Below are 24,352 nucleotides of genomic sequence, written 5' to 3' on the forward strand. Positions count from 1 at the left end.
TTAAAATTCATGAGACTCTTGAAATGTTCCTATAGAATATGATTTTTATTAATAATTTTACATAAGTATGCATGTAAACTTTTCTTTCCACTGGAATGTTTGCTCCAGTAACCTGGTTCATTTCTGTGGTGTAAGTTGTCCTGAACAATAATTGAAAAATGCATATTACTTTGAACTTTTAAATGTGTGTGCAGTGGCAGTTTGATTTTTTTAACTGCACTGAGTATTCCAAAACTAGTCAATTCATAATATCTAGTTACAAATGTAATATTTAGTTTTGACAGTCCAATAGCATTGTATTTAAGTATTCTAATTATGCCTGGATAGTAGTGTGACTATAGCCAAAAATGATTTGGCTTCACATTGTATATGACAAATCTATATATGTAGAGCATTGTTTCTCAACATATTTTCTGTAGAAACAATTTTACTTTTGAGAAACAATTTTACTTTTGAGAAACAATTTTACTTTTCTCATAAATATTTTGGTGTTCACAAAAAAATAAGATTTCCAAGAGTTTAGGGCAGACTCACTGAAACAGAAAACCAGGATTTGATGTCCAGAAACCAAATTTAAAACTATTCTTTATCAAAAAGTTTTTCATAAAAAATGAATAAATGCATATGATATATATTTATTCTAGGATTTGGTAAACAGATTTGAATCTAATTATAATTTTGTTTTTGATCATGTACAGGTGATTTTTATTTCATATAAACATAAAGGATAAAATATAATTGGTCACACTGTTAAAAGGAAGAGATCTTAAAAAGAAGGCACTGATTTTATAAATAAATCATTGAAAATATAATTAAAATATTTTATGTCATTCTTAATTGTCTCTCATGTTTTTTATTTATTAAATTATGATAAGTCTCCATGATTGGCAAAGTTATTCATAGTTGAGTTTCAGACATGCAATGTTCCAACACCAACCCCACCACAACAGCATCTACAATAATCCCTCCACCAGTGTCATCAGATTTCCCCCACCTACCCACCCAACCCAGCCTATCTCCTTGACAGGCACATTTTAAAGTTTTGGTTGTTGTAATTTTTGTCTTGTGATTTTTGTGTTGTTAACTCTGTAGATTACATATTTCTATATCCCTGCATCTGTATCTATCATATCTGTACACCTCACAAATGTGCCCAAGGCTCCTAACCCCTGCGAGTTAGCTGCCTGTCAGCTCTTCTATTCCGCCCTCTATTTCTTTCCCTTTTCTCATTTCTATAATCTAGGTCAAGGGTCATATATGTCTACCCTTGTTGAAACCATGCATTCCCTTATGCTGTTAATCTGTAAACCATGGATACATAAACTCATCTGGCGTTTAACCATCTTCTGACTGACTTCACTTGACCTACTTGAATCAAGTTTCATTCAGGTGCAGTGAATTGCATGATTTCATAATTTGCCCTCAGTTTAATTGAATTACTATGAATCTGTATTGATTCAGACAATAAGTGACTGAATTTGTATTTACAAAAGAATACAAAGCAGATTACACATATTTTCTCTAAAAACTAGGGTCTTGTAGAACTTATGAATATCATAAATATTCCTGCTCATGAATATTTTATTTATGAAAAATTGTTGCACCACAGTCCAGGGTTTTATTCTTGGTATTGCAAATCAAAGAAAATAAAATGAAATTGTTGACATAATGTAAATATACTCCTTTAACATATTTTTAAAAAAATTTTAAAAATGACTATTTTATGAGCTATCAGCTGTTTTGTTGACCTATGAGTCACTGTTCCTAGTGGGTAAGTAATACCTGTTAAGAACCAAGAAAAGAAAAAGTATGAGTTTCTGACTGAAATCTAAATATAAATGAAACATAGTAATAACATAGTTTCATCCTTTTTAATTTTGGTTTTGGGACCGCACCTGGTGATATTCCTAGCTCTGTGCTCAAGGTTCACTCCTAGCATTGCTTGGAGGACCAACTGTACTGCCAGAGACCAAACTTGATTGCCTACATGTAAGATAAGCACCCTGGTCATATCACTATAGTCCCATTTTTATACATCTTATAGGAATTAAGAAGGAATTCACAAACAATTGTGTATAATCAATGAATATTACATTTACAAAAACAAAAATAATAAATATTTTACTTCTAATAAATCAACAAGAAGATAAAAGAAAGAAGGGGAAGGACAGATGGGGAAAAGAAACAAAGAAGGGAGAAAGGATTGAGAGAGAAGAAAGGAGGAGTCAAAAAAGAAAATGAAGATAGAAAGATGAAAAGGAGGGCCTTCACATTTTAGTTGCCTTGTTTTGACCATTACCTCTAATAAATTATATAGTGTGCTACCTTGTTTAATAACTAATCTCTCTTATGTGAGTTTAACCCAAATAATGTTAAATTAGCTAGTGTTGTTTGTCTGAATTTTATATGCATATATATGAAATATAATATCAATATTATATACAAAAGATTGTCACTGGTTTAGTCTTCTGTATATTGTTTTAGTGTAGTAAGGAAGAAAATACTTTCATTTATAGTAATGGATATATATTTATGAAATATTGTCTATCTTATATTTTATTATATTAACACCAATGCTTTCTGTACAATTATTACTAAAACTAGAGAATAGAAACATTGCTATTATAAGACCTTGATTCTTACCAAGTATTTCTTTCTAAGGCTTTTCATTTACTTTACTCACACAGTTACTACTCTTACATTTTTGTTTATTGAATGTCATTTGATATTGTGATATGGTTCTATTTATCTCTGTGCTTCTGTGTGTAGTAAAGTATATTGGAAAAACCTAGTGATACACCATCAAATCTTGAAAACCAGCAAGTCGTATTAAAGATAAACTAAATTCCTCACTTTCTGCAACAGTCACTCAATTGAAGATGAGATTGTAATAACAAGAGAAAATGTCAGCTGCACTCAGTTCTGTGACTTTTTATTAGCCTGGTCTACTAGTATGAAGCTTCATATAATTGCTTAAGTAGATGGAAGCAAACTCACAGACACAGTGAGCGGCCCGACACTCAATGAAGAGACTCCTATTTGTAATCTAGCAGCAGAGTCCAGGACTATTCTGCTTTGATGTTATGGCCTTTGTGATGAACCTAGTTTAAAAAACCACATGTGTCACACAGCCCACCTAATTAAGCCATCAGAATGCATTGCAGCAAACAGAATGCCTCATATGGACTGGTCTAAGTAATTTTTGCTCCTCTATTGCTTGGTTAATAGAAAGAGGCACTATTCTAGATTATGACTGATAGAGGCTATACAGTACAGCTGTTGTAATTGTGCCAGAGGGTAGAGAAAACCCTACATAAAATGTCTTTCTTGTATAAGACATTGTCATTATATCACTCAGCTATTTTCCCCCTCGGTTTCTGAGTGAACATTCCTATATTCTTTCCTTTTACATGTAGTTCTCCTATGTCCATATGCGTGTATCCTTTGTTGTAGAAAAGAACAACCTTGGTCAACTTTTCACATGAGGAAAATTGCTTTGAAATTGATTTTCTTCAGTAATCAAAAGATAGAATGGCTTTTTTTAAATATTAAAATATGAACACTAAATCATTTTAAATAAAATGTTAGCTTCATATGGGCCTTGAAAGTCATAAATACTGACCATTAGAAAACCCACTGTACAAATTTGAAATATATGACACTATATATATATATAGAAAGCAATGTTACAAATATGTATATACATATGCAGATGTATATGTAATACTGGTATTTAAATACATGCTTAAATATAGATATGAGTATGCAATGTTTTAAATTGTTATTAATGTTTTGCAGAGGTCTGATTAATAAATGTTGAGGCAACAATATATTTGTTGCCTTAAAAGTAAATTAAGAATGATGATGACATTTTTTCCAACAACATTAATAGCAGTATTCTAATTTACTAAGGTACTAAGTGATTTTCACAGTTGAGAAAATTCTTGTAAATATATGAAAATAATTCTGTGGTTTCTCATTTTCTATCTAGACGGTTTTTCAACTTTATTTAAAGGGCAATGTTTGTTCTAGCTTATAGCTTAACTGGATTTTAATGAGAGGTACAAGCAGGCCATGGCTATTCCAAGAGTGGGAATGACAGGCATTGCATCTTGTCATGCTCCTCTTATTCAGCTATCATTGTCCATCACCTCATTTTCTAACGATTCTATGACTATAGCCACTCTCTTTTGTCTTTCCTGGTGTAATTGTTATGAAGGCTTTTGTTTTCTAATATGACATATTCTTTTTTCCTGATAATTGCAGAGTAAGATCTTTTACATCACTTTAGCAATCTATAGCTCATTTTAGCTCTTTTGAAAGTAAAAGGATTTTACCAAATATAAAATGACAATGAAAATAGACGCACCTTTATTTATTATTGGGGAAAATAATGCAACTACTAATTAAAAGCATACAATTTTTGTGATGATTTGGTGCCATGTATTAATCAGACCAATCTCTTGATATCTTTAAATCTCTTCCCTCTGTTATTCTGCACCTAATTTTGTGGGTAGCAAACAGTGCTTTCCAGTTATTCAGAACAGACATCTTATTTTACTTCTGCCTAAGTTTGTCTATTTTATTCCAGTGTCTTTGTTTTTGCTTCCTAAAAATTTTGGATTTCGGGTCATCCTTCCCAAAATATTACCTTCAACAATGTCTCCTCGGCTCAGAGCAATAGTACAGCTGATAGGGCACTTGTCTTACACCTGGCTGACCAGTGTTCTCTGTTCTATATCCATGGGATCCCCATCAGAAACAACCCCTGAGTACCGAACCAGAAGTACACCCTGAGTACTGATGGGTGAGACCTCAAAACAAAACAATGTCATTTATGCTTGAATATTTGTTGATAATCCAGAAATGAACATAACATTTACTGACACTTGTTCAATTAAATTTGAATCATGGAATACATTTCAAAGAATAAGTATACTCAATGTGTGTATTCCTTATAATGTGTATAACTCAGCTGAAATGATACTATGGACATGTATGACCAAGTAATCACATCAGAGTAAATGGCAATCAGATCAAGATTGCTGTAAGGCTCATAGTAATCACAGAATTTACTCAGGGTTCTGCACTAAATTACTATTCCTACTAGAACTTTGTGAACTGTATGGGGTTATGGGTGTTTGTGATCAAACCCAGGGCAACTGCAGCTCCCTACCCTCAGTAATTTTGCTCATGTACATTTCATTTCATTTTATACTAAATGTATTTTTTTATGAAATTAAAATTTAGCTTCATAAGAAACCACTAAATTTTACATACCACTCTGCTGCCTATAAGAAATGAATGAGAATTCCACTTTATTCACCTTCCTGCCAGTGTTTGGTGCTATTAAATTTTTATATTTTTGCCATTAATTAGATACATTCTGTATTGTATTTAGAATTCTAAGTTCCTTAAGTTAATATGCTTATTTTCAATTGTACTTCTAATTTGATCAGCTGTATGGTCAGAAATTTTACAGTCTTACTTAGGTTTATATTTTCTTATTGTGTTTTTGTTTATTTTTTAAGCTCTTTCCTTCCGCCTGCAAAATGGCCAGTTTTATATCACCTGCTGTTTTATATATATATACACATATATATGTATATATAATTTTATTGAATCACTGTGAGGTAGTTACAAGCTCGTTCACGTTTGGTTTACAATCTCACAATAATCCAACACCCATCCCTCCACCAGTACACATTCCCCACCACCAATATCCTGGGTATACACCCCATTTTCCCACCCTCCCCTGCCTCCAAGACAGACAATATTCCCCATACTCTCTCTCTATTTTGGGCATCATGGCTTGCAACACAGACACTGAGAGGTCATCATGTTTGTTCCATTATCTACTTTTGGCATGCATCTCCCATCCCAGCTGGTTCCTCCAGCCATCATTTTCTTAGTGATCACTTGTCTATTCCATCTGCCTTCTCCCCTCTGCTCATGAAGCAGGCTTCCAGCTCTGGCCCTTGTATCTATCCTCCTGACCCTTGTATCTACTATCCTTGGGTGTCAGCCTCATGTGATGTTATTCTATATTCCACAAATGAGTTCAGTCTTTCTATGTCTGTCTCTCTCTTTCTGACTCATTTCACTTAGCATGATACTCTCCATGTCTATCCATTTATAAGTAAATTTCATAACTTCATCTCTCCTAACAGTTGCATAGTATTCCATTGTGTAGATATACCAAGTTTCTTTAACCAGTCATCTGTTTTTGGGCACTTGGGTTGTTTCCAGATTTTGGCTATTGTGAACAGTGCTGCAATTAATATATAGGTACAGATGCCATTTCTACTGTGATTTTTTGCATCCTGCTTTTTTGCATATATTTCCAGAAGTGGTATTGTGAGGTCATATGGAAGGTCAATTTCTAGTTTTTGAAGGACAGTCCATATTGTTTTCCAGAAAGGCTGGACCACTCGGCGCTCACACCAACAGTGAAAGAGCATCCCTCTTTATCCCCACATCCATGCAAGCACTGGTTGCTTTTGTTCTTTTGAATGAGTGCCAGTCTCTTTAGTGTAACATGATATCTCATTGTTGTTTTGATTTGCATCTCCCTGATGACTAGCCATGTGGAGCATTTTTTCATGTGACATTTGTATTTCATTTTTGAGGAAACATCTGTTCATTTCTTCTCCCCATTTTTTGATGGGATTGGAGGTTTTTCTCTTATACAATTCTACTAGTGTCTTGTATATCCTTGATATTAATTCCTTATCAGATGGGTATTGGGTAAATATTCTTTCCATTATGTGGGCTCTTTCTGTATTTTGGTCACTCTTTCTTTTGAAGTGCAGAAGCTTCTTAGTTTGATGTAGTCCCATTTGTTTATGTTTGCTTTTACTTGCATGGTAAGTGCTGTTTCATCCTTAAAGATGCTTTTAGCTTCAATGTCATGAAGAGTTCTGCCTACATTTTCTTCTATGTATCTTAGAGATTCATGTCTGATATTGAGGACTTTAATCCACTTTGATCTGACTTTTGTGCTTGGCATTAGACAGAGGTCAGAGTTCATTTTTTTGTTGGTAGCTATCCAGTTTTCCAAGCACCACTTGCTGAAGAGTGTTCCACTTTCCATTTCTTGCTCCTTTGTCAAAGATTTAGTGGCCATATATTTGGTGGTCTGTGACAGGATATTCAACTTGGTTCCAGTGGTCCGCAGGTCTGTTTTTATACCAATACCATGCTGTTTTAATTACTAATGTTTTGTCTTAGAGTTTGAAGTTGGGGAAGGTGACACCACCCATCTTCTTTTTTCCAAGGATTGCTTTAACTATTCATGGGGATTTATTGTTTCATGTAAATTTCAGGAGTAAGAAAAGGAGAACTGCTTACTAAGAGGACATGGATAGAGGACCTATCAGATATTAAGCTTATAAAAGGCAGCTCAGATAGAGAAGAGAACACCAAGTAAATGGTATTTGGAGGACCCGCTCGGAATTGGAGATGTGTGCCAAAACTCCAAACACGTTGGCCATTCAATACCTCTATTGGAAACTACAAAACCCAAAAGAAGAGAGAGAACAAAAGGGAATGCCCTGCCATAGAGGCGGGTGGGGTGGTGGGGATGGGGTGGGAGTGGTGGGAGGGATACGGGGATCATTGGTTGTGGAGAATGGGCACTGGTGGAGGGATGGCTACTTGATCATTGTTTTATTAGAAAAGAACCATGAGAGTTTATAACTCTGTATTTGTACCTCATGTGATTCACTAATAATTTTTTTTTTAAAAAATGATATGGATAAGAGGGTCAGTTTAGAAGTGCTTCTTGAGTGGCACAAGTTCCTGGGGTCAAGTGTTTACTGTTCTCTGCATCTATACAGAAGCAAATTCTCACTGTCTGGCAAAGTCTGGAAGTTTATTTTTAATGATAATGGCATATTACTTATTCAACATTTTAATCTCAAGGTTTAGAGTATCTAGTTCACTTTCTGTTTTTACACTATTGTCTCTTTGTAAATGAACTACTTCTCTCTCATGTTATTATGTCAGTTTTTATCTAGTGTGTGTAAAAAACCTAACATTTTAACAAACTGTAGCAAACAAATATGGTGAGCTGTATTCATCAAAAGTGTTGGCTTTTAAAAGCAACTTACTTTAATCTGTTACCGATTTTACAAAATGGGTAAATTTGGGAAAGTTACATGAGTTATTTTTAATTTATTTGCAATTTTTTTTAAAAAGGAGACAAGTTCCTTTCCTCCAGATATTGTAAAGATTGCAATAAAGACCATAAGTTGTATAATACAGTACTTCATCCATAGAAGAAGTCCTGAAGTAGCACTGTTATTATATATCCTTAAGTTGCTCTGTTATATTATATGACAAATACATCTCCTAGAGAAGACTTTTAAAACCTACTGGCACAGGCTATACATAGATGAATGTTAGATTATCAGGTATCTCACAGCATTGGGGATGGTTGATGTCAATAGCTAAATTAGAGATATTTGGAGAGGAGACTTGCTCCAAATTCACAGACTTTAAAACACAATTGCACAGGAGAGATTTTAATATAAGTAATATTTATAAAAAAAAGCTATTTTTCATAATAGAATTTTATAAATACCTGGAACTTCTGTGCTGTGTATGTTGTTCCACAGAATATTTAGTAACAGAAAATATAAACTAGTCTAGAATACTTATAATTTTCTGTGTCAAGCCATGTGACAGAGCTTCATGTCAAACCTAAATGAAAGAAATCCAACATTAACAAAATATGGTAAAATTTGCCTTGTGGATTTATAACAGTATGTCACAACTGCTAGACAGTCCTTAAATAGACATAACGCTACAGAGTAAAGTAGGCAAACATGATGATTTAATTTCTATTACTAGGGATGGTGACATGTTATGTATGACAGTGATGATTTTTAATTTTTATTGTATTGCCTATTACGAAGAGCATTTGAAAACCATCCAATATGTAACCCAGGATTCTAATATTTAAAAGCATTGCCATGCAACAAACAGAAAAATGACCAGAAGTTAGCATGTGTTATTTTTGGCATAAGATATAGAACTTTCATATGTTAATACTATTTGGGTGAAGTGATTACAAAAAAATTGCAGACATATATCATACATTTTTGTCTTTGCTTTTAAAGTCATGTGCAAACAGAAAATACAGAAAAGTTTTAGAAAATATTTTAAGTAACCTCTCTAAATAAATGAGGGGAACATATAATAAAATGTTTTTAGCTTCACTAAACTGACCAAACCCCCAAACAAAGTGAGGTAGAGAAAAATATGTATATAAATGCTGAACCTATTGGAACCTTAGAACCAATGGAACAAGTATGATCAAGACAATTAAAATATAGAAAATGCAAAGATCGGAGTGATAGTCAAGTAGGTTGGTTACACAAGTTTGATCTCTACAGCTCTTACTATTCCCTGAGCCCTCCAGGAGTCATTTGAGCACAAAGCTAAGAGTAAGCCCTGAGACAACAACAAAGCAAAACAAAATCCATGATGATTTTGCTCATACTATGATATTCTATTTGGCCTTCTTAGTATATATGGCATCAGATTGTCCAAAGTTGCTGCATAAACCTAAGGGCATTCGTCTAATATGTGAAATACACAACATATTAGAAAAGGTGAAAGACTCTATAGATAAATCCACATATTTCTTGTCTGTCCCCGCCAAAACATATTAGAGTTCACACTTCCCTTCATCATACATTGTTCTTTTTGTCCTTATTTATTCATTATTCTACTCTTCTGTCTGGTGACACGTTGGTTTTATAATCTCAAGTTAATTTTGATTCTTAACATAGAAAATCTTATTTTATATATATTCCATATTAAAGTATTATTTCAGTACTACTAATTTTTTTTAATTTTAAGACTTGTATTAATCGACTTAACCGCTATAGTAATACAAAAGGCTCGGGAAATAGCTAAAGTTTCAAAATTCTAGAAAAAAAAGCTCTCCAATTTTCAAAATAATCATTGAATTTTCTCTTTGTTTATATTATGTATCTAGATGTAAATTACTTTTTCCCCTCCCCTGAGAATTAATAATAAGCATAAATTTCCTTGACACATGTATTAATTATAATCTAAAATTATAATTAGCCAAATTACACATAAATTTACACTGACTGAAAATATGTAGGGAACATTTATAAGCTTTATTTTTGGCTGTCATCTTACTTCCCAAATAAAAACAATTTTATATTTTTAAATCAATAATTGCCCTACTTTTCTTATGTTTAGATAGTGTTTCCTTAAATTTTATTTGATGAAACTGAATCACACTTTTAATTTATTGTGCAATGAAATTGTGGAAATTCATAATATAACTTTATATTTGCAATGCCTTTCATATGAAATATTATTTAAGCACAAAAACTGTATTTTTATTTCAATATCAGGTTTTAATAACTTGGTTTTCATCAGGAACCCTAGATATGTGATGACTTTATCCTGAAATTACTCTTGGCCTTTGGGAGGTCACTCATTTACAAGTTATTGCTGCTCATAAATTGATTTAATCTTCTGAATAATGGCTGGACATGCTGATGATCAATATTTTATTGCTTCTACATACTAAAACACACCATGAATTACAGTCAAAATCATTATTACCTAACACCACAGACATAACAATAATGTACATGTGATATTACCCCTCAGCTTATGGTACTATTTATGAAACAAGACCCTGCTTGAATGATTTTATTTCAATGCTATTTCAATCTTCTTTGATTTATGAAGAAATTCCACTGACAGTTATCAGTCATGTGGCCTTCTTCAAGGCCAGAATGTTAACTCATAGTTATCCACTGTGATAATCTAACCTAAATGTTCCTATGATTCAAATTATTTTAAAAGTGCATCCATCTCTTTAATATTTATAAAAGCAGTATGAATTAAATAAAGTTACAGTGAAATTTTATAAAGAAAAACATAAGGAAATGCTCATACTTTAAAAAACTATATATAATAATTTATCTTTTATAGCATAATTGTTATTGTAATGTATTTGCATTGTCTTAATAAAATACAAGTTTTTATGTGTTTTCAATTCTGTTTCTTTCTTCTGCATTTTTAACTATATTTTTATGTACTTTTAACATTTTTGTGTTTTTTCTTTAATTTTACGCAAACAATACTGCTTAGTCATATTCTTTTATTTATGCTTGACCTGTCAGTAAATTTAAACATTTACTTTTTTGATACCTGTATGGCAATCAATATTTGACAATGTGAGTGCTTCTAATAATTCACTGTTTGTTTGCATTGTGTTCATAATGGAGGAAAGAAGAAAGGAAATATCTCTTGGGAGACTAAGCATTGTGTAAAAAATAACCACATCAGAAAACAGTTCTGTTCATTATAGTTCTAGTCCTATTATCTTGTTAAGTTTCAATCAATTTCAGGCACATGAACCCACTTTTCAGTATTTCATTTTCCCAGAGGTGATAGGAATTTTCTCATTGATTTCAACAGTAGTGCTAGCAATATAATTATAAAGTAGAGGTGTGTGTCTGCTGTCATTTTTTTTTTCACTTTTTTCCTTAGTTTTCAATTTACTTTAGAGATAAAACGCAGCCAAAGCTTCAGGAAACATCTATCTTTATAAAATCATTCAAGTGTATTATTTTATTTACCAGCTTTTTATTTAGTTTGGGGTTGAGGGTTGTGTTGTACCCAATGGTGTTCATGAGTTGCTACCCAGCTCTGTGTATGAGGTCATTCCCAGCTATGCTCAGGGGATATTCCAGGACATGGATCCAACAAAGATGAAAATCAAAGGCTTGTAATGCAAGTGCCTGAGTCTCTCTCTCTATATTAACCAGGTTTTAAGATTATACATTCAGATATTTTGTTTTTAACAGAAACTAAAAGCATTGTATGTTCAGTGTTGAACAAAATATTTATGTAAATTTTGTAGTATATTCCTTTAAAATTATTTTAGAATTGAGAGAGCAGCTAATTGTTCATTGTAGACAGTTGAGAAAATCATACATTTTAAATAGGAAAATATGGTGAGACATTGTAGTATAAATGAATTACTATTTTATGAGAATTTTATCACTTTTTCAACTTGAAAATGCTAGTAGTAATATTTCCACCCCATTTTTATTGAACTACCATGATTTACAGTGCTGTTAATAATAAATTTGTGTGTACATCATTCCAACACAGCATCCATCACAGAAGTGCTGGCTTCCTTCTACCCCAAAGACTTCTATCAGATGCCTTTCCTTCCAGGCAAATTCAGCTCTGTAAATAAATTTGGTTTTGGCCATTTGTTGTCCCCTAGTATGTTTCCTTATATCCACCGTATAGAAGAGACCATTCTGTATTTGTCCTTCTCCTTCTTACTGACTTGTCTCAGGATGATTTTCTCAAGTTCCATCCATATGGTGGAAGATTTACTGATTTCAATATTTCTTGTAGCCAAGTAGTATTCCACTATATATATGTATGTATATTTCTTATAGCCAAGTATTATTCCACTATATATGTATATATAATATACATATATATACACATATAAATAATTATAAATCCAAATGTAAACAACTATATTAAATTTATATTTTACCACTTTGTTTCTGTAAATTTTTCTTCTTAGCACAAGGGGTACAGATAGATATTAACATAAACTTTTGCAGACAACTTTAGGAAGGTGATCCATGGAGGTTGAAGTTGATTCATGGAAGCCATATTAAATCAATAGGGAGAATGTAAGAGGCAAGATTACAAAAAAATATTAAATTACACTTTTTTCATGTATGATGGAGAGGGGAAATGTTATATAAATTAGTCAAGTTTGAAATTGAAGTTCAGGCATCAACAAGCACCAAATTCAACATTCTTATCTTCTAATTGTTTGAAGACTTGAACATATAGAAAGATGATACAGTCATGGTCCATGAAGACATTAAATCAATTTACTTTTGGCCTCTTTGTAAGAATACTACCTAGTTGGCTTCTACTTTGTTGATTGACAATCAATTTTCCCAGAAATTATTTTTTCTATTCCTTAGCCTTAATGCATGAATTAGTAAGATACATTTTTTTCTGTTCAACTGTAGATATTCCTGTTTCTTTTTTTAATACAGTAATAACAATGTCTGAATTGATCTATCTTCTCTCAAAGCCCACCATTCAAAAGAGATCAGGTTGCTGGTACATGCAATTAGCCTGAAATTTTCTACATTAAATCTAATATTTCTGAGGATATAATATTTACATTAACTGTGAGATGAGTCATTAATACCTAACTTTAAAAATATATTTAAGTAGATTAATATAGCTAGTTTAAAGTTTTCTAGGGAGAAATATTTGTTCAAATTTTATTTTTTTTAATTCTGAATGAAACATATTAGAAGAAAGTATAATAACTTTTCTCTGATTGTCAATGACTTTGGTTTCTCAAAAAGTTGTAAGAATTTGTGTATCTAAAGAAAACATTTAAATCATATAGAACTGAAACAACTTCATTAGTCTTTTATATTTTAAAGGTCCAAAAGCATCAAATCTCAAAGTATTCAGTGTGAGTTCAGGTTTGTAGGTCATATGTTAGACTAGATAACTGGTAAAACCTAGACCTTGGGTAGACCTTGGGTTGAAACATCAGCACTAAAGACCCCCTGATGTGACTCTGTAGGGTGTACCCAAGCACTGCAGAATGTGGCAGATCCAACAATAAGAAAAATAATTATGTCATATGATACTTATTTTATTTTCAATATTCTAACTTTCCAAATAGTAATAGAAAATGTAATAAAATATAAAATATTGATAATAAAATTGTGAGTAATAAAAGGAAGTATATCAGGAAAGAAGCGTAGATAGGAACTTGGTATGATTTGACAGTAAAATTTGACGATTTCCAGGTGTATGTTTGTGTCTGTTTGTCTGTGTGTCTCTGTGTATGTGTGTGTTTGGGCTGCACCTATTGATGCTACAGGCTTATTCCTGTCTCTGTGCTCAAGGATCACTCCTGATAGGTGCAGGGGACCATATGTGGTAGAAAGATCAAATGCAGGTCAGTGAAGTGCAAAACAATCACCCTATATGTTATGCTATCACTCTGGCCCAACTATTTAAACTTCTGAATAAAATTGAATACTATATGCATCTTAGAAGACCTTTTAAGCACTTCTGCATGGTTGACTTTATATTACTACTTTTAACAATCTTAATTTAATGTGTACACATACTGATATTTACCTTTGATGATTGAAACTTACATAATATTAGGTAAAAGGTCAGTTTATTTTAAAGTGATTATGATAAAATGGCCATTCCCAAATAGATGAACCACATCTTCTCCTAGATAATCTACCATATAAATACTTATATAAATGAAGATTTATAAATGCCTCCTTTGTGATATATCTTGCTATTGCACTGCAAATGATCCTCAATTTGTTGAAACCAAATTAATTTTTACATATTACATTCAATTAAATCCTGATTAGTAGGTTAATGAATTTTTCTTAGTAAACCCTATAAAGTTAAACTTAATAGATATTATTTATTATTCACTACTGTTTGTTTACTTCCCCTCCCCAAAATAATCCCTTGTTAAGTTCTGTTCTGATTATAATTCTACAATATAAAACTTAAAAAAATTTGAATACATACCATATATCTAACTTGAATGAACCATCTTTGGTAAGTTATACATTTCCTAAGTTTCCTCTAAAATGCAGGTTGCGTTTCATTATTAGTACAATTGTGTGCCCTTTAATTTTTTGTTTCATGATGAATATTCTGATTCCTTACATTTGACTGACTATTATAAGCAAATGGGCACCCAATGTTTTAGAAAATTGTATACTAGAATTTTTCTTGTGTGTTCCTTTTCATTGTTAGTAAACTTTTACCAAAAATGGAGGAAAAAATAGAGTATAATTATATTAGTTCTATGCCGTATTCCTTGCTTATTGTCAGACACACTATCAAAATCTCTATTTTCTACATATAAAATCAATATCCTATAAAATTTGTGAAATTTAAAGATAACATATTCAGATAGGTTATAAATTTATGGATACAAAATTAATCACAATTTTGACTTTAGTACAATGTAGCAGGTATTCCTTTCAAAATAAAAGATAAAGGTACTTGAAACATATTTTCAAGAGTTGCATTCTGAAAACTTAAAAATTCACATGGCAATAATTTTAATAATTTAGTATGGTTTTACAATTTCAGAATTAAACTGATGATAAATATATGTGTATATATTCTCATCAGATATCTATCTTTAATTTTTTTTATTTTTGCTTCAGTGATATATTTCTGCTTTACTTCAGCCTTCTATATTCCATCACATCCTTTTAACTGAAATTTTGTGACAGAAATTTATATTGGAAATAACCTTTCAACTTTACTTATGAAACTACTAGCAGAACAGTGTAGTAGATCACAGAATGACATATGATTACTGTTTCCTCAAATAGATACAGTATTATGCAATGCAGTGAACCATGCTTTAGCCTTAAAGTTCCTGTGTACTGGTTTGTGCCATGAATACTTGCATGCTTAGTAGGTAAATTGACATTGTACAGAACTAGTTCAGAAGACCTTAGAATTCCGCAGCAATTATGCCTTATCTATGTTAAAAAATATATGTTTTTTTCTACTTTTTATTGTTATTTTACCTAGATTATAACAGTTTTTCATCCAAACAACTGTTTTTATTGTGGAATTAAACTCTTTTCAAACTCTTAATCACTTTTCACTTTTTTTTTAATTTTACCAAGAGTAGAATGCCATTCCAATATATGAATTTATTTTAAATTAATTCAGAATTAATTTACTAAGATTTATACCATAGCAGAAATGTGCAAAATAAAATCTTAAGTTTTTAAATGGTGTCACATTAAAATAAGTACAATCCTTTTTATTATACATTTCATATCTAAAATATAGATATTTCAACAAATGATTATGGCAGAAGAGAATAACATTACTTAATCACTTTAAATTCTTTAAAAAAATAAAATAGATTTAAAATTAATTTGTACTTTTTGCCTTGATGGTTTTTTGTTTGTTTGTTTGTTTGTTTGTTTGTAAAATTGTCCAAATTGAGATCCCCGGTGCATTAGGCAATATATAACATTTGAGCAAATGTTATAAGGATATGAAAAGAATTTTACAAAATTTTTTAATTGACTCTAAACTACAAACCAAAAATATTTATTATTTAAAGCACAAGTAAAATGCCTAATTTTATCGGATATTTTATTGTATAATTTTTTTATGGTGGAAAAAAAACTGTATTTAGGATTAGCCAGCTGGACTATTTAGATGATCCCAATTTTGTTGGCAACATCCAAGGCATCATAATCAGGAGCCAGCCGAACATATGCCTTTTTCTCTCCATCAGGGACAATCAGGATGTTGGCCTTGGCTACATCAATGTCTTAGAGCTTCTTCACAGCCTGCTTAATCTGGTGCTTGTTGGCCTTGGCATCCACAATGAACACAAGTGTGTTGTTATCTTCAATCTTCTTCATGGCTGACTCAGTAGTGAGAGGAAAGTTGATGATGGCATAATGGTCAAGCTTGTTTCTCCTGGGGGCGCTCCTCCAAGGGTATTTGGGTTGCCTTCTCAGCCCCAGGGTCTTGGGTTCTTCGGAAGGTGGGTGACGTGCGGATCTTTTTCTTTTTCTAGCTGTGGACGCGTTTTAGCACTATTTCTTGGCCTTCAAAGCTTTGGCTTTTGCTTCAACTTTGGGAGGGATAAGGGCTTCCTTCTTGGCTTTGGGAGCCATCTTCGTAAGAAGGGTTTCTTCTATTGTGTAAATTTTAACAATAACTGTCTATCTTTTCCAGATTCATTTATGTGCATTTTATTTACAGAAAGGTTATACCAAGCAACCAAGCATAGTGACTACATTTTCTTTTATAATTGAAGACTACTAAAAAGTCCATGTGGCAAAGTACACTTTTCACCAAAATATCCTTTAAGTGTCAAATGAATAGCATTCTTTGTAACAAGGAAGATAATAGGAATAAACTAAAGTAAAAGAAAATAATTAAACTTAAATATATAAACATACTTTTTGTGATATTTTTCTAATTGCAAAACACCAATTATATTTTATTATCATTTTTTGGATACCATAATCTACTTAGTTAATAATTATTTATTTCATGAAATGTCACCCCTGGTTCCAGTAATACTTAGCTGCTTATGTACTTTTCTTTTTCTAATTACACACATATATAACATATATATGTGTACATGTACATTTTTTCATGTATTCAAACAACCTGGTATATGAACTTTTTATAACACAGGTGTTACAGGAATTAAATACTTCAATACCAATCCTACCACCCCTGTCACCTTCCCTGTGCCATCATACCATCTTTGACCCACCCTTAGAGCCTGCCCCCTTACCAAGCACAAAATAATTAGTTTTATATTGTTTATTACAGTTAAAGAGCTAATGAAATTATAAGAAAAACGTTATTTTGTTAAGACTGTTATATCTCACCATGTGGTCAGTAAGCCCTTGTCTGAGGGTTTGTTTACTAAGCTATTCATTGCTACTTGAGCCTTTTGTGTTAGTGTTTATTGAGTATTGTTGACTTCTTTTTGTCTCTCATCTACTTTGTTTTGGGATCATACCAGCAGAGCTCAAGGGTTACTCCTTGCTCTCAACTCATGAACCACTTTTATTGAGCTCAGGAGACATTTGGAATTTGGGGGATCATACCCCAGTTGGCTGGCTCTGTGCAAAGATGCTCCTTACCATCTTCATTCTCTCCTGCCCTTTTTTTCCATCTAATGTGGTGTGCTCCTACTGGAATGTCAATATTTTTGAATTGGAGGTGTCATTTCAAAAACTCCAGGATCTGTATGTACCTGGGTCAAGAGTTGACATGGCAGATGTGGGAGGTGGCTGTGACTATCAGGACTTCCAGAAGTACAGAGCTCTTAAGGAAGACTCCAGCTCCCATGCTGAGAGACCCCAGATTTCTCAGCCTGAAAACCGGTATTCCTGAAATTTTTGATAGTAAGGTATATCTACAAAGATTAGTCCTGAAGCAGTGGAGTTGGGCAGCTGGCCTGGCTACAGCTGTGGCGTGTGATTGCGGCAGCCAAGGCTTTGGTTAGATCTGCGTGCACAAGTATAGGGAGTTATAATCATTGTCACTGTCACTGTAATCCTGTTGCTCATTGATTTGCTCGAGCGGAGGAGAAAATAAGTAATACTGAAAAAAAGAGGATATGAAAAGTCCAAATGCAATATTTTTGTTCAAAGACAATCATATTCTGACACTAACTACAGTAATTCACTGTGGACACATATGTATTCCCAGTGAAAGAGTATGAAACGCAAGTACCACAGACTGATACAAGAAATTGGATACTCAGATTGCAATCTCTAAACACCTTTATGACTTTGCTATTTTAAACTGAAATCTCATCAAATGTGCCAAAGTGTCTTCATTTAACTGTCTCCAATCTGTTTCATATATTTGTATGAAAATGACCTATATGAGGTATACCAGGATGACAAAAGCTGTACGATTTTCTGTTTATATTTGGGTCTATTATCTAGAAATGAATATGATCTTGTGTTTCTATAAAAACTTCAACAAAAATGTGAGTATTGTTACAATCTTATATTTAAAATCAATGAAAATAATTTCAGCAAGGTAAAGATACACAGTTCAGTATTATATTGAAGCAGTGTATTGTTCCATTGATCACATTACTTTATTTAATTGCATCTCTCTATTATTTAATTAAAATTGAAAAATTTTTAATCCATTCATCCCTCAACTCAGAAGTGTCATCTTGTCTAACTCTGTTCTTTTGAATGGATGTCAATCTAAATATTTGAAAAGTCAGGATAAAAAGAGATCCTAAAACTCTTTGAAATTTATCTTTAAATTATGCCTACAGATTTGCCATCAATATGAAAGCCTGTATTTTTTGCCGAGATATTTATTTTTTTATTAGTGACATTTTATCTCTGTGTATATCTTTATTTTCATATAGTGTTTGTTGTATTACACATGGAATTACTATTTTTAAAAGGCAAATTTTAAAAAATTTATGGTAAGTTATAGTTTGAAAGAGCAGCGCATGACATAGTTCATAGACAGTATTCAAAAGGAACATTTTGGCCTCTAACCCTTGTCATTGAACCTCCTGACAAGAAGTAGCCATTTGTCTCAGAATAAAGATTAATTGCTGAGTTTATCTATGGAGGCCACATGTATAAGACCGAATATTGGGAAGTTAAGAAGTAAAGCTAGTTGTCACCTAGGGGTTATTAATTTTAATCATAGAGATGACATTTGTCCTCAGGAGATTAATAAATAACCCTGAGATGATAGGAATCAACCTTCTGTGTGTATGCTCTTTCCCTTTCCTGTTTTTTTTTTCTCACCTCAGTTATTTTATACCTCATAGACAAGAAAGATTCTTCTAAAACCAACAATTTATATTAATCTGATTCACGGCAGTCTTCATCTAGCCATTGTTGAACATACCAGTTATCTGTGCAATTCTCATCATCTGTAGCCTGTTAACTTCCTTTTATAGTTTATCATGTTGTATTTGAAAGATTTAGCAACCTGAAAACCACCTAAAAAAACATAAATCTCACCCAACTTACTTCCAAGTTTAAAAAACTTAATGGCTTCCCAGATCCATAAAAATAAAATTCATACTACAAGCAATGCCTTACAATGCTCATTATGGTTATGATTCCTGCTTAAATATATGATATAACCTTTTAGCTCTCCCTTACATCCTACCTCCAACATCAGTACTTTGTTCATTATCATCATCATCATCATCATCATCATCATCATCATCATCATCATCATCATCATCATCATCATCCCATTGATCGTCGAATTTCTCGAGCAATCTCAGTAATGTCTCCATTCGTCCTAGACCTGAGATTTTAGAAGCCTCTCTTTACTCGTCCTTTCCAATGGTGCCACATTGGAGGCTCTTTCAGGGCCAGGGGAATGAGACCCATTTTACTTTGTTAAATGCCTTTACACCTCAGTTATATATTTGTTACTTCAAGGTTTTATGGAAGCTAATCCTCTGGTAGAAAACCTTGCCTATGCTTCTAGTATCCCAGGAATCAGCTCCAAATCTCTTACTGTAAGAAATTCAAATTTCTTATCTCCTCTTCCAGGAGATTCACACCTCTGAATATTCTCCTTGAATACTTTGGAGTTTGTCTGTTTAAAATATATTTATTTTTTTTATTTAATTAGAATATACTTCTGATATTGTGAAAGTTTAGGGTGCATATCATATTGATTTGATTCACTAATTTATGGTAAGGTGATTATGATCATGACAGACATATTGCTATCAGGTCACAGTTAATCTTTTTTTTGTTGTGAGAACACTCACGTTTCAGTCTAATTAGTATTTTTAAAGTATGTAATACAGCATCACTAACTAAACCAATTAAGAAGTTCTTCAGAGCAAGGGTCATGTTTTACTCCTCCATAGAATTGCATAGTAGAATTGGAAAAATAGTTCAGTGGGGGAAGCACTTGCCTTGAGCACAATTGAATCAGTTTCCATCCCTGGTACCACATGTGGCCCCTGAGCTCTGCTTGGAGTGATGTCTAAGCACAGAGCCCAGACTACGCTCAGAGCACTGTGGAGTATAGTCCAAAAAAGGAGAGTAGTATTTTCCTAGGGACTTGAGCAATAGCACAGCATGTAGAAAGCCTGCCTTGCACGTGACTACCCTGGGTTCAATCCCCAGTACCCCTCCCATGGTGTTCTAGTACTGCTCAGAATGACCCCTGAGCATAGATCCAGAAGTAAGCCCTGAGCACTGCTGGACGTGGCCCCCAAAGCAAAAAAAAAATAAAATAGAGTTTTTATTAGAGTGACTCTGTAGCTCTGTAGCACTGTCATCCCTTTGTTCATCAATTTGCTTGAGTGGGCACCAGCAATGTCTCCATTGTGAGACTTGTTACTATTTTTCGCATATCAAATACGCCATGGGGAGCTTGCCAGGCTTTGCTGTGACTCAAGAGAAATTAAAAATCCAAGTCAATGAGTGGATGGGAAGAAGTTCCTGGTTAAAAAAAATCTTATGAACTCTGGCAAAAAACTATAACCCCAATGAAAAGTCCTAGCAATCAGAAAAAAAAATCAGCATTATGAGCTGTGAAGTTCTGATCCATGATCATACATCTGCAATTAGTAAGAATTTTAGGAGACAAAAGCAGATGGGAAGTCATGGCTGAAGAATTTTGAAAGCTTTTGGGAGCATGAGGCAAATATTGTTTATGATTAATATGGTTCATAGAACTATTAATGCTTTTTAGTACACAGCAAAGTTTTTCTTGCCTTAGGGGTCACACCCAGAAGTGCTCAAGGCTTACTCCTGGCTCTTGTACTGAGGGATCACTCCTGGTTAAACTTGGTATTTGGGGCATGAAAACCAGTCTGTGCCATGGAAGGAAAATGTGCTATGTGTTGTACTATCTCTTTGTCCTATATATGGCAAGTTAAATGGCAATCTAATGCTTGTTTGATAGGCAATTTACATGATGACTAAGTACTTTTGTTCACAATTTTTCATTTCATGAAAGACATGCTGTAGGCATATGATGTTCTCTCCTTTTTGCACAAAAATAATTTTATTTTCATATTTTATCATTTGGACTGAAGCAATAGCACAGCGGGTCGGGCATTTGCCTTGTATGTGGCCAACCTGGGTTTGATTCCTCCATCCCTCTCGGAGAGCTGGCAAGCTACAAAGAGTATCCCGCCCACACGCAGCAGACCCTGGCAGAGCCTGGCAAGCTACTCTTGGCATATTCAATATGTCAAAAACAGTAACAAGTCTCACAATGGAAATGTTAATGGTGCCCACTGGAGGAAATGGATAAACAACGGGACAACAGTGCTACAGTGCTACGTATTTACCTCGTTTACAGTACTATTAATAAAGTTTTGTCATGGACATAATTTCAACGCCACACCCATAATCACCAGTATACCGGACTCTCTCTTTGGAGTGTGATTTTACAATTCTAAGCTCAAACTCAATAAGATCAAGTGAGAAGATAATGTTCAACCTGGAATGGCTAATATCTGTCAGTGCCCCTACCATAGTATGTGTACCAAAGTTCTCATAGATATCCCAGATTTAGTTTTAAAACACCCTCTAGATTTCCTAATATAAATATAAAAGGTTAAAAATTATGGCACATACATTAGAGATCAGTAGAATCCTATTAAATATAGGTAACGAGGGTCTGGAGTGATAGCACAGCAGGTAGGGCATTTGCCTTGCATGCAGCCTACCCGGGTTCGATTCCCACCAGCCCATATGGTACCCCGAGCACTGCCATAAGTAATTTCTGAGTGCATTAGCTAGGAGTGACCCTGTGCATCGCCGGGTGTGACCCAAAAATAAATAAATAAATAAATAAATAAATAATAAGGAAATGAATATAGGTAAAGAAAATAAATTTCACTTGAATGTCTTGGAGAATATTAGTATACATTTTGAACTATCATATTATGTGAATTTTGTCTTCTAACTTTTGTCAGAAAATAGTTTTCAAGTTGATCTTGGGCAAGTTCCTTTACTAGAAACTGTTTCTAGCAATATCATTGGTATCCTTCAGATTTTTCACAGGAAATCTAAACTAAAGAAGTATATTGTAGTTTGAACTTTAACTTACAGATCATGGAGCTGTAGTACAAGAAGAATTATAAAGATCTTCTGAATAATTTCCAAGAGCATCTACTTTGTATTATTTGTGCCTTGTAGTAAGTTCTTATCAGACAAAACCACAATTCTCTGTATTGCTTGTTTTATAATAAAATTGTAAGCAATTTTAATATAGTATTTAATGAATATAAATTTATGTACTATCTTTGAAAATAAGTTCCACTCAAGGAAGGGGGGTATAATAAAGATATATTATTAAGTTTCATTAAGAAATTACTGCATTTTTCCCTCTGCATACGCTACACTGCTATTACCACAAATGTTTAAAATGTTGTGTATTTATATTAGGATTTTAATTTAGAAAATATTTGTAACAGAAAAACATCATTATACAATTTTGAAATAACTATTTTTTACCATAATGTAGTTTAATTTTTAAAAATCCTGCCAGAACCTAAGCACCAGTTAAAGTAATCCTAGAGTACATTAACTAGACTCTCTTAAAGATTGTATACTGTAGGTCTCTTCTTTTTAGACTCATAGCTGCACAATAACTAAATAAAAATAAATCAAATATTGATTAAATGCTTGAGTGCAACACTTGAGGTCTGTTAAACTTTATAGATTAAAAGCCTGAGCCCCGTAGACCGCTTATCAAAGATGAGGTTTAGCAGAACTGTGTATCTTTCCCTCATTTGTCATATTGTCGCTGACTTGTAAACTCTGGAAGGCAACTTTTCAAGGAAAAGAAATACTGGCTTTCTAAATCTAATGGCAAGTATAAGTAAAACTGCACCAAAATTCATTTTAAATTGCCTGTAGGATTATAAATAATACCATCTAGTCAGGGAACCTGCACTGCAGAGCCTCGCAAGCTACCCGTGCGTATTGGATATGCCAAAAACAGTAACAATAAGTCTCTCAATGAGAGACGTTACTGGTGCCCGCTCGAACCTAGTCATATCTAAATAAAAATGCAAAACGAAAGGGGCAAATGCAAATAACAGTGGAAATGCCTTTTATAAATCCATATGATGTTCTCTGTGAAATCAGATATATTTGATGCGATACTTAAACACTAAACCCAGAGACCATCAAACTTTTAATAAATGAATGGATAGTAATGCTGCTCTAAAATTAAGCCACTTTAGGGTCTGGAGCAATAGCACAGCAGGTAAGGCATTTGCCTTGCACGCGGCCAGCCCGGGTTCGATTCCCAGCATCCCATACGGTCCCCTGAGCACTGCTTGGTTTAATTCCTGAGTGCAGAACCAGGAGTGAGCTGTGTGCATCACCAGGTGCGACCCACAAAGAAAAAAAAAAGTTAAAATTTAGCTACTTTATTTAATTTAATGCTTATGACAGCGTTATTTTGATAGTACAATAGGTAGGGTTCTTGCTTCACATTCATCTGAGCCTTTTCAATTTCCAGCACCTCGATGATACCCAGGTTCTCTCAGAGTGCAGAGCCAGGGTAAGCCCTGAGCACCACTGGCTGTGGACAAAAACTTAAAAGAAAATTAAAAAAAAAAACATTATGACATTAAGACCTATATTTTATTATATCAGAATTTAAACAATTTAGAATAAGTTAATTGTTCTCTTTTCAAAAAAAAACTAGTAAATTTAGTATTTTCTTTTCTTTTCACTTGTTAGAACATCCTAAT

The 24,352-nt window shown here is 33.1% G+C and overlaps 1 protein-coding gene and 1 pseudogene across 1 annotated transcript in view; one reads left to right on the forward strand and one right to left on the reverse strand.

Moving 5' to 3' along the window:
• The window catches only part of ROBO1 (roundabout guidance receptor 1), a 1,139,823-nt gene that overhangs the window by 143,382 nt on the left and 972,089 nt on the right, over window positions 1-24,352 (forward strand). The window lies entirely within an intron of this gene.
• LOC105942948 (60S ribosomal protein L23a-like) lies at window positions 16,261-16,766 on the reverse strand (annotated as a pseudogene).

Source organism: Sorex araneus, chromosome 2 (assembly GCF_027595985.1).
Source record: "Sorex araneus isolate mSorAra2 chromosome 2, mSorAra2.pri, whole genome shotgun sequence".
NCBI classification, from domain to species: domain Eukaryota; kingdom Metazoa; phylum Chordata; class Mammalia; order Eulipotyphla; family Soricidae; genus Sorex; species Sorex araneus.